General features: G+C 37.7%; 1 protein-coding gene and 1 long non-coding RNA gene across 3 annotated transcripts in view; one reads left to right on the forward strand and one right to left on the reverse strand.

The window, feature by feature from the left end:
* The window catches only part of FRMD6 (FERM domain containing 6), a 249,928-nt gene that overhangs the window by 59,869 nt on the left and 174,546 nt on the right, over positions 1-15,513 (forward strand). The gene's annotated exons all lie outside the window — the stretch shown is intronic.
* Positions 3,526-15,513, reverse strand: part of LOC106999429 (uncharacterized) — a 55,757-nt gene continuing 43,769 nt past the window's right edge. The window contains exons 3-4 of the long non-coding RNA XR_001446253.3: positions 4,610-4,791; positions 3,526-3,717 (exon numbers count right to left, since the gene is read on the reverse strand). This is a non-coding gene — a long non-coding RNA (uncharacterized LOC106999429). The remainder of the gene's footprint in view (positions 3,718-4,609; positions 4,792-15,513) is intronic.

A 15,513-nucleotide genomic window follows, 5' to 3' on the forward strand; every position in this document is an offset into this window, starting at 1 on the left:
TGATTTTTATTGCTTGCAGAAGGGTACCCAAGTTGATTATGATTTTTATGACTATGATTACAGCACTAAAAGAACCAATCTTGCACTGACAGTATTACCAAGATCCTATCTGTTCAGGATAGTATATTTCTGATAGCTAGATTTGCTTTAGATGTATATATGTAAGTGTATCAAAAATTATGCCCATTTCATTTACCTGTGTCTTCTTCAATTAAAATATACTTTTTTATTAGCATAAGTATTTCACCTTTAATTTTGATTATAAATAAATTTCATGCCTTATTTAGAAGGGTTAAAGCAAAATAGAAAACAAAACTGCTAAGTAAAAATTGTTTAGCTATCATGACTTGCCTGTTGTAGTTTCATTGGTCTAAACGTTTACTTTTATATAATCTGTTTGTATTTCACATTTATTTGGCTCATCAAAAATGTATTGAGCATCTACCACATGCTTGATAATATGCTAAGCACCAAAGATAGAAAGACCTGATCTCTGTACTCATGGTTTTTACCGTCTTGCAGGACACAAGAACACAGATGCGGAAAAGATTATACACACACAGGGCATTTCTTTTTTATTTTATTTTATTTTATTATCATTTTTTTTTTCTAAGTTGCTGTGAGATCACAAAAGAAAGAATTGCAAACTGTATTCTTTTGGTAATGGGAACTCAAAAGAATTATTTTGGGCAAGGAAGTTCCATGAACTCATTTAATTTTTTTGAAATGTAATTCTGGCAGCAATATAAGGGTGGACTGGACTAGAAGAGACCAAAATCAGACAGTGAAGTCAGTAAGAATGGGTACTTGGGCAATGAATTTGCACCATACTCTTGTTCAGCCCTTAGAATTGTTCTAAAGAGTTTCAGATATTGCTGTGACATAGGTTTCTTGAACTTTTATTATGGAAAGTTTCAAACATATAAAAAATTATTTCGTGTACCATCAGCACAGCTTCAACAGTTATCAAAAACATGGCCAGTCTCATTTCATTGATTGCCCCCATGGCCCCTTTCTCAGGTATTTTGAAGCAAATCTCAGACATTATATTATTTCATCTGTGAAGATTTTTATGTAACTCCAACAGATAAGAACTCTTAAAAATATATCTCAATACTATTATCCTATTTGAATAAAGTTAATAATACTTTATTAATGGTATGAGGTTTTTAAAACTTAAGGATTTATGTAAATATTCAAATATAAAATTCTATATTATTTCTTATGGAGAATTTTTTTCCTTAATACCTTTGGTAAGGAATACAAGAGTGATTTCCTTAAAAACTAAAATCATGCTTCTTCAAATACATACAAAATATACAGTCCCAGAGCCACATCAGTTATTAGCTCTTTTATTACATGTGTATAGCAGGGAAGTTTCTACTTTGTTATGCACTCATAGTTTGAAAGCAATGTGTATAAGTTGAGCTGCTGAGGAATTTTCCTTTGAGATTTTTTTTTGTACTCAATAATAATTCCTCTCATTTGTGTCATGCCTTGAATTTTCCAAAGTGCTTTCATGTCTATTATCTAGTGAACTCTGAGAGTTCTGCTGTGCAAAGATGTCTATTATCTACTGTTTATAGTTTTTTTAATCAATTTTACTTTGTTGTGGCTTTTGGGCTTGGAATGAAATAATAAACAATATATGCAAAATCCTCTACTTGTGAGCCAAGAAAGACTTTGTAGTCAAGCCTGCATGAAGATGAAAGGAAATTAGTGTAACATCTCGACAGTTATACTTAATTTTCTGTAGTATGGGAATATTTGGCATTTATACATACACACACTACACACACATGTGTATAAGGATTTTAAATCCGTAATTACAACTCAGTATTTTCCATGGGCTCAAAACCCACCCATAAATTTCCTGAACCTCTTAGAAAGGGTTGTATTAATAGTAAGATTAAGAAACATGGCAACACACAAATTAGGAAGAGTTTGGGGCTGAAACATTCCCAGAGATCACTCATAATTGATGCTCCATCCTTTTTATCATTCTTTAATTTTTGTTAACGTGCCCAGACACACACTAGACACAGTTATCTTCAAAACATTCTGTAGCAGAATAGCTTGGTGTCTGTTAACCAAAGACAGTGATACAAGTATCATATTTAATATTGATTTTTGCTCTTCACCCATAAAATATAGAACACTGAAGTACTCTTTTTAAACACAGCAAAAATCTGCCCCAGGATTAGAAAGGAGTACAGAGGTTGACACTGTAATCTGTACTCCAGAGGTGTGCTCTAGAGTAGTACAAACTTGGGTTTACAAACTGCTAGAGTTAAGGAAGCTGCATGACCTGTTTTCCAATTTAGGTTCCTCCAGTGGTGGACTGGAGTCTATTTTACCTGATCCCAAGAGCTGATTTTTAAATATGCAAGAATTTTGCAAACTAGTATTTAAACTGTCAGTTGCTTGAACCCAGCCAAGGTGGGAGTATTTACACCACAAAAATGAGCCAACTTCAATCTGGCTTCACCCCTCATCCCCCAGAGCCATTTTACCAGCACACCACTGCCTCCCAGGTAAGTTTAAGGATAAAATGAGTTAGCTTATGTAAAGCACTTTTCATAGAGCTCCCCATAGAGAAAGCATTCAATAAATGCTAGCTACCATTATTGTTATTATTATTTGCCATTGAAAATAAATGCAGCCAACTCTCAACTGTTTATCAAACTGATAAATCATCTATGTCCTATGTTTGTTTGTTTTTGTCCCTATTTGACAATTTTACTAGCAGCATACAAAGGAATATGTTCAGACATAGGAAAAAAGCAGTGAGAACCTAATCAACCCATGGCAGTGCTTATTATTATAGCATCGTGATCTTGATAAAATATTTGCTGAGAGAGAAAGAATTAAAGTTCCAAAAAAAATGAAAATGGGATTATATCTAAATTTAAAATATTCACTCTACTTTTGTCTTCCTTTAAACAGCTCATTGAAATTCCATTATAAATAGAAAATGATAAAATAATTTTGAACACTTGTAGAAAAATATGACAAGTCTGGATTTCAGTAATAAATCATAGAATTCCTGATACACATTATCTTAAGCCAAAAAGGGAATTATTGGTTCTTGTAAATCTCAAAGGTAAAAATCGAGGGATAGGTCTGAGTTTGAACACAACTTGATGCAGGATCACACCAGGCCATGAGTGCTCGGTTTCTCTGGCTTCTATTAGATTATTGCTATTTCCAATCTCCACGTGGCAGCCTCAGCAGCTCCAAACTCTGCCTTTAAAGTGGAATGCTCTTCCCAAAATCATGTCTCTCAGGAAAGAGAAACTCTTTTTTTTTTTTTTTTTTTTAATACTTCCTGTAAAATTCCTGAAGTTTACTTTGATTGATCTGTTTTTGGCCACACACCTGATGCCTGTTTGGGAGAATATCTAATGGGGTAAAGGTAATTTATTAAAAAAAAAAAAAACAACAACTCTAAGAGTATATCTAACAGGGTAAAGGTAATGTGTCCCCCTCCCCGTCAAAAAAACCCTGTGGCGTTATTACACTCAGATAAAATGGATGTCATGCAACCAAAATACAATTATCTACTCCAAATCATCTTCATTGTAATTGAATTCATGTTGATGGCAACTCATGTATACATGTAGAGCTAGCACACTGCTTTCTCTTGGAACAAAGTTCTGATAATAACCTTCCCAGATCAAGTTTCAGCCCAGGGCACTCCTGAGGCCATTAAAGACCCTAGTCATAAAGAAGCAAAAATGGAGATAGTATCACTACAGGAACTAATTTGAGAAACCCAGGTAAAAAAGAGTGTTTTAAAAAGCAAATGCTAGCCAAAAAATATTTATAACACACCTCCTGCCAGGCAAAGTTCAAGTTTCAGCTAATAGGAGAATATTCCTGGTATGATCTCGGTGCCTTCCTTAACCAAGAATTAGAGCCCCATGGTACAATGACCTTAGCAATTTTGGAAGCAGTAGCACCAGGAGAAGTGAGAGAGGTCAAAACGCTGTGTGTTCTGTAAGGGACACAAACTTGTTGGCATTTAGAAATTCCACAGTGTTTTGCTGTCCAATTTGTTTTAGAATTTCATTTCAGGAAAGTAAGTTCTAACTCTAATGTTATGGAGAAGTTTAAATATTTACACCAGAAAAAATAAAAAGCACAAAACCCTCTACCCCAGAGTCTCAACCATTGACAAGTTACATAATTCTAACGAGTGTCAAGTATCAAGCTCTGTGCATCTTGTTCTCTGCTGGGAAGGTGATGCTCTGTTTCTCTTGGCTATAAGTTTGTTTGGCCTGAGCTGGATGTCAGCCTGATTCCTAACCCTCCTCATGGAGTCACAGGCTGTAATGCATGAGTCACAGAGGTTAAAACGCAGCCTTTTCTGGTTTATATTGTATGTGGATTCTGTAATAGTCTTGGAATAGTGTTCCATGATTCATATCCTACTCTGGTACGCCTTAGCCAAATGCATCTTCTGGTCCTGGTGATGTATATTGAGAGCCCTACGATGCTTACTGAGTATGGAGTGATTTAAGGAAATCATTTTTTCTATCCCCTGGGAATTTTCTTTCTTATAATATCCCACCCAAATGTGATTTGTTTAAAATATTGTGGTGCTCACCTTTATCTTCACCATTAAATATGTCATACTAAATAATCTTGTGACCATACCGAGGAAACACCAAATATAAGAAGAGCATTTATTTTACAAAAAAAGAGGAGACATATCTGTAAGTATTTTGGAGGGTGAGCATATTTCCCAAAGATCTTGAGACTGGATGGATGTGGGCACCCTGTGTGGCCCTGAAAAAAAAAACAAAACTATCTTGGGTCTTTTGTAATTGAACTAGAAACTGTACCAACCCAGAGTTTATAAACAGTATCATATAACATTTGTTTTGAAATATACAGAAATGTTAATGAGGTGATGGCTGTGAAATCATCTTTTACTAAGAAATACAATGTGTGCCCACATCAAACAGTGGAAATAATTACCAATTTATTTTCTCCTATGAAAAAATGATACTCAAAGATCAGTGGGATCTTAGAAAGGGATCCGTGTTATTTGTGGAAGTATCATTAAGGCTAAATAACTGTGGCACCAAAGGACAGGCAGCATAATTTTCTAAAATACAGAAAAATTTAAAAGAGGCATTGCCAGAAAATAAATGAGAATGTTCATTCTCACTAAGCTCGCTGAGTAATGTAAACATATCTGGCATTTGTCCCTATTTTCTTCCTGGGACCTTTTAAATCAAAGTTTAGTAATTCATTCTTAATCACCCACAAGCTGTTAGCTACCCCGTGGCTTGTAGCCATCAGAATTAATTGCAGGTGCCCATGTGGGTCTGCAGCATGCAGTAAACATGATTATGATGGATTCCTAACACAACCTGGCTGGCTTAGGGTCATTAGCGCTGCATCCCCTCTTCTTGTTCTGAAGTGTGTTTAATTCTCAGTGGATTTCTGAAGCAATATGTTGCCTTTCTTAAAGAAAATTGAAGAAAGTTTGTGAAATAGAAAAATAATTGGACTAAACTCTTTATTTTTTGGAATAAAGGATTTTATTTTTGGAAGGGGAAATGTGGGGAAAAGAGGGAGATGAGTTAAAGGCTTAAGCACTTCTGTGAAACTGTTTCTCTAAAGCAGGAAAAGTGAATTTAGTGATGTTATATTTACCCTGGAATTTAAGAAGAATAACTTTGGTGTTCAGAAGTCCAGACTTACTGATGTACTGTAAAACCTTGCCCATCTAAGTGTGGTCCTGGAACGAGCAATATCAGCATCACCTGGGAGCTAATTAGAAATGCAAAATCTTGGCCCCTCCAGACCTGAATCAGAATCTGCATTTTAACATGGACCCAGGCAATTGGCATTCTTATCAACATTTGAGAACCACTGATGTAATCCATGCTTAGAATACTTAATTTATTTAGAGAGCTTATCATTCTGTCTAGAAGGCATTTATATTCCAGTTATGATTGCCAAAAAGTCCCAGAAAAAAGCAGGTGCAATGCTATTAGCTGGTAGAGCACACTCTGAAGGCAGCAGCCATGCCTCTCTGGTCTTTAGATTCCCAGCACCTAGCTCAGTGTATGAAATGTTAAGGTGGATGAATGGATGGGTGAATGGATGGATAGATGGATGGAGGGATGGATGGATGAATGGGTGGATGAAAAGCATGGTAAACCCCTAAAAAAAAACGAAAGATGAAGTGAATATTTTTTAAAAATCAGTTACAAGCAGATTTTTTTGTGTTATTCCATAGTATAGGCTTGCTTAATATCACAATCACAGTAGATGACATGGCAGGCTAACAAAGTCTTATTTTGAAAATTGGACAGTTCTAGGCCTCCAACAGCCTATGGAGGGAGGTTTGGTTTGTGGAAGGGTGTTCATTCCAGCAGAGAAGAATACCTTCCCTCATCTCATCTGCTGCTGCATTAGTGCCCTCTATTGCTAAGTTCCTTTTTTCTAGCTAGGCCCTATTTCCACAGCTGGAGTATAAACCTTTTAAAGGCAGGACTCTGCCTGCAACATTGACTCCCCTGCCTCCAGCACATGTCCGCTGACGTAAACCAATATCTTTTAAATTTCTGCATATTTTTAAATAATGCCTGTCCTTTGGTGCCACAGTTGTATAGCCTTAATGATACTTCTGCAAATAATGGGGATCGCTTTCTTTCTAAGATCCTGTTAATACTGCTCATGCCACATTGGCTAATGCTGACAGCTTATGACAACATGAAGAAATTCATTCCAGGAAGTAACAATCTGTGTCCCCTTTTCTCATCCCTAAATCCACCATTTCTTTTGGAAATAGGAATGATGTCTTTTTATTTTTTTAATTTGTTGTTTAAAAAATTACTGGTTCTGTTGTGCAGGCTGGAGTACTGTGGTGCAATCATGGCTCACTGCAGCCTTAACCTCCCTGGGCTCAAGTAATTCTCTCTCCTCAGCCTCCTGAATATCTTTTTATTATTGGCTCATTTTATTATATTCAATGAATTGTTGGAAATTAGAGCCAGCCAAAAATTGTATAAATATTGGGCTGCCTCTGCTTCTCTGACACTAGATGAATATGGCATTTGTGCCTGTGTGTCTGTGGGGCCCTCAGGAAGCTCTTCTCCTTGAGAGGCCTTGCCGGTGCCAGCCTCATCAGAGGGCAGCTTGGGAGGAGACCTGCCATGCTTACAGCTTAAATGGATTCCTGAAATGATGTTTCACAGTGTAGAGTCAGAAGAAGGGTGGGACAGTGAGTGGAAGAAGCATTGGCCATGAAATTAGAAAACCTTGATTTGAATTGTAACTCTCCTACTCACTACTTGTATAATCTTGGCAATTTTCATCATGTCTGTGAAATACATTGTACACTGCATGACTGGGAGTCAGTGTTCACCATTTGCTAGTTTTCCTTGCCTCTCTGAGCCTGTTTCCTCATTATGATGCATAAAAATATCACATACTTTAGTGCTTGTCACATAAAACGTGCATAATGAATGCTTTTAATTCCCTCCCAGTTTGCTGGTCCCAGGTACCACCCACACTGTCTGGCACTCCCTGTTTCTCTGTGTTGGATCTTCCTAAAGTGTTCTGTTGGATGACCTTCACTTGTTCCTTGACACCATGGTCAGAAATCATGGTTTATCTGCCAGGTGGACTTCCTTCCAGCACCTTCAGTAGTTTCTGTCCATCCCTGACCACCCACTAGATCCCTCATTTACCCAGCACATGTTTCTAGATCCAGGATCTCCCACTACTAAGTAAAAAAAAACTTGTGCTATTTGCCACCGGGAACTGACTTGAAAATACTAGAATCCAGAAGGTTTATTCTTGGGGCACTTCCTCTTCAAATTCCAGTACTTTTGGCATTCTTGAAGCAAATACAAATTTTATAAATTATTTCTTTAAAATTAACTTAAAGTATATAGGTTCATCGTAGAAGAAAAACGGACTTAAATATAGATAATAAAAAGAAAGAAAAATAAGTTCAGTCGTAATCCTATTATACACAGAGAACAATTACTTGTCACCTTGGTGAATAGCCTTTTAATTTTTATATATGACTCAGCATGGTGGCTCACACCTGTAATCTTAGCACTTTGGGAGACCAAGGTGGTCAGATTGCTTGAGCTCAGGAGTTCAAGACCAGCCCAAGCAACATAGTGAAACCCCGTCTTTCCAAAAATACAAAAAATTTATCCAGGCCTGATGGTTTGTACTTGTTGTCCCAGCTCCTTAGGGGGCTGAGGTGGAAGGATGGCTTGAAGCCAGGAGGTCAAGGCTGCAGTGAGCAGAGATCAGGCCACTGCACGCCAGCCTGGGTGACAAAATGAGACCTCTTAAAAAAAAAAAAACTTTATCATGAATATGTAATATTCATTATTAAAAACCTTTATAATGAATATATAATAAATGCATTTTATATAAATATACAAATAAATGCAGATAATATAAAATGCATTAGCATATATTATGTAAGTATATGTTAAAATATTTTTAGTATATAGGTATGTATTTGATCCATTGGCCTCTAACTAGTCTATGTTTTCAGAAACCATCAGAAACACACACACACAGTCTTAATGTTCTTAGAGTTTTATGGCTTGTATTTTTTTCCACCTGATTATCCCCTGTGCTATTGAATATGAATTATTGTTTAAACAAATCAGTATCTAGAACATTGCTTAGCCTGTAGTAGTGTACAATGGATAAATATTTTTAGAATAAATGAGAAAACATATCCTAATGTAATTTCTGTGTCAATTTTGAGCTTTCAATGTTGGATTTTCTTTTAAATGGGGTAAATCTGTTGATAAATTGTTATGAAAAGTTCACGTGGAAAAAAAGCTTAAATGGATCCTGAAATGATGTTTCCTGGTGTAGAGATTAAGATAGATCTTTACTAACATCTGTTGATGAACCCGTCTGCCATAACTTTTTATTTTAGAACTGCACAGTGATTTAGCACTGAATCCTGTTTGGACTAATTTAACCCTGCAAATCTGAAAACGATCTTTCCTTTAAAATTTGAGGGCTTCAAGTGCAATGTTTTTAGGGATTGGACAGTTACAAGAGGGACGAGTGCCTTTGAATTCCCTGCTAGGAGGCACAAACCCCGATGCCCCTAGGAGCTGGCAGTGATTTCACAGGTTAAGTGGTGCAGACGGGAACCCACTGCAGTCACTCTGCAAAACTGGAGTGCAATACATGATGGAGAGTCAGCGTTCGCCCAGTGCTGGTTTCCAAAGGGCAGCCACTACTGAACTTTCATGTGGCAAGGTGGGGTCCAATGGCACCAGCTTGTTTTCTTTCTTCAGGAGAAGTAAAAAAACTTGAAAAATTACGTGAAATTCTTGATTCTGAAATAATAGCAGCTCATTTAATTTAAAATATGAAACTATGCAAGCAAAACAAAATCCACCTGAGAACAATGAGCCTCTGGGTTAAACTGAGGAACTGTTTAAATTGCCCCAGTTACTCAAATGCCAAGTGGCAGACGACTGGCTGGGTCTGCCTTCTTCAAGGGTGCAACATGTCGCTCTTGTGAGCCAGATCTAGGTTCTCAGTGGCTCCTGCAGGAAGTCATAAGTAGAGGCAAGAAGTCCCAAGCTGGCAGTCTGCCAGGCGATTCCCGTAGGTAATGTCAATTCAAATAGAGGAGACTGCCAATACCTGTGACCTGGCACAGTGAATTGGCAAGCAGATCTGAAAGAGGTCTTAATACATTGTGAATAAGTCCTGATTTCTAGAGAGATCTCTTGGGCCGAATTATTAAAACCCTCATATTTACCTTCTCTTGGAGCTCTATTGGAGTTAAAAGTCTCTACTGAATCTTAAAAAGGAAGCAAATGTCAAAAATAGACAAATCCCAGCCAAGTGATGGGAAATGTCACTTCGGGATAATAGTATCTGCACATTGGTCATTAAAATACATTCTTTCCAATGAATGCCCTTAACTCTGCAGGATGGGAACACAGCTTTAATCAAACAGGTTCCCAGATCAGAGTACATCAAAACATGAGCAGCAGATTCTGTGCTGCCTGATCAACAGAGGAAAGAAATCCAGAACATTTTCTTTTACATTTAAAATGCTTTATGAGGGAAATGGGTAGTTAGTCATATTTATTATTGAGCATTTACAAGAATACTTGCTTATGCTTTATTTCCTTATTATTTATTTTGAGCTGAGTTTCTGGTTATTAAGAAAGGGTCTTCTTTCTTAAAGGGTAGATACCTGATTTTGCAGCTAAAAGGAGCTAAAAGGTGCATCAAACTGAAACACCTGCCTAGAGGTAGGAAAAGGGATCAGATTTTCTCTAGGGACACCTACTGATCAGTTCTAAGAGACACAAGTCCCTGAAGGACTTCGTTTTTCTAGTGGCTTTTTCTAATGCTGCTTTGGTCCTGAAGGAGTTGCAGATAATGAATAACTAAGAGAAGACGGTCGAGTTTATCGAGCGGATGGGGGCAGGCTGTGAATTTAGTAGGGAAAGAGAAATGGATCTGTGAAAATGTCTAGGAAGATAGGAACAAACTTGTACCTGAACATCAAAATAGCACCCTAATATCTTATTAGCAACAAGCATACCTGGGGCCCAGGTGTTGATTTCCAAGACCATTCTCCAATAAAAAGAACCAGGGATTCTTGGAGACACGAATGATTCTAGGGCTGGAGCAAAAAATATACAAGAGGAACCTAGGGCACCCTGTTGAGCCAGAAAATAAGCAAGTTCTAAAACAAAACAAAGGCCAAAATGTACGATGATGAGAGTATTCAAAGGAACACAGGAGCCGACTGAAAGAGCTCCCAATGGCCAAAGCTGGAACAATTTGACAAATAAAGAATTATTTGGATTATAACTCAAAATACAAAATAAACATCCATGAGTCCATGTTATAAATAAATGATTGAATAAATAAATAGTATAAAAGAGACAAATCTCCCAAGCAGAAAAATTCCATATTTTATGGAGATACTCTGGCCTCAAGGAGATGGAATGTAACTCCCAATTCCTTAATCGAGGCTGTGTATAGTAACTTCTTTCCAAAGAGTATAGTCCGGGAAGAAGCAAAAGAGTAACTTTATAGTGGGAAAACCTTAGAAACAGTACCTCAGCTGGGTGCCCAAGATCACCGGCACAGTGACAAGTCATGTTGATGCTATGCTATCCTTGATATGATGTGATGAAAATGGCATCTGTGGAATCTGTGACTTTCTCCCCAAAATCCATAACCACAGTCTAGTCATGAGAAAAACATCAGACAAATCCCAATAAAGCGACATTCTACAAAATATCTGACCGGTACTCCCCAAAATGACTGTTCAGGTCATTGAAAGCAAGGAACACCTGAGAAACTGCCACAACCATGAGGAGTCTAAGGACACATCCAATTTACATTCACATCCAAAATGGAATCCGAGACAGAAAGAGGACCTTAGGTGACAACTAAGGAAAGGGGAACACAAGTATGGACTGTAGTTAGTGACACTGTGTCAATTTTGGTTCTTTAGTGCTAGTAAGTATACCTTATGGAAGATGTTAATGATAGGAGAACCTGGCACATGGTACATGGGAACTCTGGGCTATTTTCACAATTTTTCTGTAAATCTAAACTGTTCTGAGAAATAAAGTTTGTTTTTGAAAGAGCCATCCTGGGCTGCACTAGGAAATACTTACCCCATACATTGTGGACCCTTCCTCCAATACAAGATTTCTCAAGTAGCTTTCTTGGTTAAAAGGGCAGTGATGTAAAAACAGGCATCATTTTACCAAAGGGCCACCAGATGGCTGTCATCTGGCAGAAGTCTACTTCCTGGGCTTTCTAGATGCATACGTGACTATCTCTGGGAGCATTCAACCTCCAAAGAAGAGTTCTACTAATTATGTCTGTCTAAATAATCTGATAAATTTAAATTTCAAGTGACAGCAGTTAGTTCACATTGTAAATATAAAACTCTGTTTGTTAGTACTAAATTTAAACCAAATTGCCTACTGTGTCCCAGGAAATATTTTAGCCAGTTACTTTTGATTTTCACAATTGGGCTATGTAGAAATTTCTTTTGGAGATAATTAATTGGAAGCACTTACAAGTTTGTAGCTTTAATTACATACTGCTGTAGTCTGCTCCTGGTTAAAAAGGCACCCGATAGGCCGGGCACAGTGGCTCACACCTGTAATCTCAGCACTTTGGGAGGCTGAGTCGGGCAGATCACCTGAGGTCGGGAGTTTGAGACCAGCCTGACCAACATGGAGAAAGCTCGTCTCTACTAAAAACACAAAATTAGCTGAGCATGGTGGCGTATGTCCGTAATCCCAGCTACTCGGGAGGCTGAGGCAGGAGAATCACTTAACTAGGGAGGCGGAGGTTGCGGTGAGCAGAGATTGCGCTATTGCATTCCAGCCTGGGCAACAAGAGTGAAACTCTCAAAAAAAAAAAAAAAGCCCCTAATAAATAGTAGTGATATGTTAAAGAAAAAATGCTACTGTTGAAGTTGCTGTTAATTACATGTTGGGTACTGCTTACTTCCTATGTAAGATCCAAATTCTTTGGATGATTTGTTCAAAGGCTGGAACAAGAGATATGCAGAGGCACTTTATAATCACCTCTTGCCTTCTGAGGTAGTCATTTGTACCTACCTCAGCTACTCATAAGCTCCTTCAAAACTAGGGCTAAGTATTGATCACCTTTGTATTTCCCATGCAGTGGCCAAAGGGCCTTGCCTCAACACATTTTGGTGAATTGGTTAAACAAGGTACACCTCTGCGGTTCCTATGCCTTAACTGGAGGCTTAGACTGGAATCACAGAATAGTCAGAATGTGCCATCTTGATTACTGCTTCCTTTCTACCCACAGACATCAATAGTAAAATGAGACACTTTTGTTCTCTCAGATTTCTGTATTTTAATGCACTATAAATTATGTATTTTAATGCACTGTATTCATTTTTCATATCAATCACTGAATAATTAGAAGGTATTTCTTCTTAACAAGTGTCAAAACATTTCATAGCCCCAGTTTACTTTGTAGAATTTTACATTGTGAGTAGGTGAGAGCCTTAATCATCAGAGTAAAACCTTAAGTGCTAAAATCCACTCTGTGGTGACATTTACTTAATTGCTTTACAAGACTGAGGCTCAGTCAAGTTTGTCTTCCTCAGCAACTCTTCTTTTTTGTCTTATTATGCATTTAGACGGAGTACCTGGTGGGCCAGGGGACGGGGTATTGGCATTAGACAAGGTTTCTATTCCAAAGGAGATTTAGTCTGTTATTATGTCTAAACTTTCCAATTCGTAGTCCATTCTAGTTTTTAGGAGGATTAACGTACATCTTATCTGCAATATAGTAATATTAGCCTTATCCATCATTGGAGAGTGAGTTCACCACCTAGTTCTTTCCTGACCTGCCCCTATCTCCTTCTCTACCCCTTCCACCATACTCCATAGCTTCAACCAAAACTTCTACTCAAGTGGCTTCCAAATCCAGATCTAAATCTCTGACCTTTATTCTAAACCCAAGATGCCTGCTTTTCCAGACTCACAAATTTTACTTTTTGAGGAACCATATTATTTTTTCCTGACACTTATCACGATGCTTTGTAGGCGATAAGAAAGTAATAAACCGGGCATGGTGGCATGTCCCTATAATCCCAGCTACTCTGAGGCTGAGTGGGGAGGATTGCTTCAGCCCTAGAATGTGAGTCCAGCCTGGGCAACATAGTAAGACCCTGTCTGAAAAGAAGAAAAGAAGAAGGAAGAAAGGAAAAAAGGAAGGAAGGAAATGAACAAATGAAGCTTTATTCACAATAGCCAAGATATGTAATCAACCTAGGTGTCCATCAATGGATGAGAAAATACAGTATACATATATATATGTGCATTGGAATATTATTCAGCCTTTAAAAAGAAGAAGGAAATCCTGTCACTTTCTTTTTTTCTTTTTTTGAGACGGAGTCTCACTCTGTCGCCCAGGCTGGAGTGCAGTGGCCCGATCTCGGCTCACTGCAACCTCCACCTCCTGGGTTCAAGCGATTCTCCTGCCTCAGCCTCCTGAGTAGCTGGGACCACAGGTGCCCGCCACCACACCTGGCTAATTTTTTGCATTTTTAGTAGAGACGGGGTTTCACCGTGCAAGCCAGGATGGTCTCGATAATCCTGTCACTTTCAATGACATGGATGAACCTGGAGGACATTATGCTAAGTGGTGTAAGCCAGGCACAGAAAGCCAAATACAGTATGATCTCACGGGTTTGTAGAATCTGAAAAAGTAAAACTCAACTAGTGGAATAGTGGTTATCAGCGACAAGGGCAAGGCTGGGGCAGGGTGATGGTAGGGAGAGAGATTGGAAAATGTTCTTCAAAGGATACAAAATTTCAGACAGGAAACAAAAATTCAGGACATCTGTACAACAAGGTGACTAGAGTTAATAACAATGTATTGTATACTTGAAAATTGCTAAGAGAATAGATTTTAAATATTCTCACCACAAAAAAATAAGTACGTGAGGTAATAGATATGTTAATTAGCTTGATTTAGCCCTTCCTCAGTGTATTCATATATCAAAATACCATGTTGGAACACAAAGAAGGGAAAAACAGACACCAGGATCTACTTGAAGGTCAAGAGTGGGAGGAGGGAGAGGATGGAAAAACTACCTTTTGGGTGCTAGGCTTACTACCTAGGTGACAAAATAATTTGTATACCAAGCCCCTGTGACACACAACTTACCTATATAACAAACCTGCATGTGTACCCCTGAACTAAAATAAAAGTTAAAAAAAAAAGACAATTGGTAAGGAAAGTACAATTATTATTTGAGGCTTTCATGAAGATACCAAAAGATATAAAGACAATTTTTTGTCAATAACTTGTTTACAACTGTATAGTTGTCTTTTCTCAATAGATCATTGAATTCCTTAAAAAATATGTTATACACCATTAATATATACAATTTTCATTTTTTAATAAATGCCTTTGTAAAAATTAAATGAGGCTAGGCATGGTGGCTCACACCTGTAATCCCAGCACTTTGGGAGGCTGAGGTGGGTGGATCTCCTGAGGTCAGGAGTTTGAGACCAGCCTGGCCAACATGGTGAAACCCTGTCTCTACTGAAAATATAAAAATTAGCCGGGCATGGTGGCACATTCCTGTAATCCCAGCTACTCAGGAGGCTGAGGCAGGAGAATCGCTTGAACCTGGGAGGTGGAGGTTGCAGTGAGCTGAGATTATGCCATTGTACTCCAGCCTGGGTGACAGAGTGAGACTCTGTCTCAAAAAAAAAAAAAAAAAAAAAAAAAAAAATTAGCAAATGAATAAGTATATAATATGGAAAACAAAAGCAAACTCTCTTAGGAGCTAAAAATTTTAGCCATTTTAAATGAGAAGTCTCCAAAAATGTCATAATATAATATAATTATATAATTACACGCCTTTCCCAACAAAATCTACTAAACATAATTTAATCTTTTTTCTTTTCATTTTCTTTTTTTTTCTTTTTACTTAGAGACCACCCTTATGAATAT

The sequence above is a fragment of the Macaca mulatta genome, chromosome 7, assembly GCF_049350105.2.
Source record: "Macaca mulatta isolate MMU2019108-1 chromosome 7, T2T-MMU8v2.0, whole genome shotgun sequence".
NCBI classification, from domain to species: domain Eukaryota; kingdom Metazoa; phylum Chordata; class Mammalia; order Primates; family Cercopithecidae; genus Macaca; species Macaca mulatta.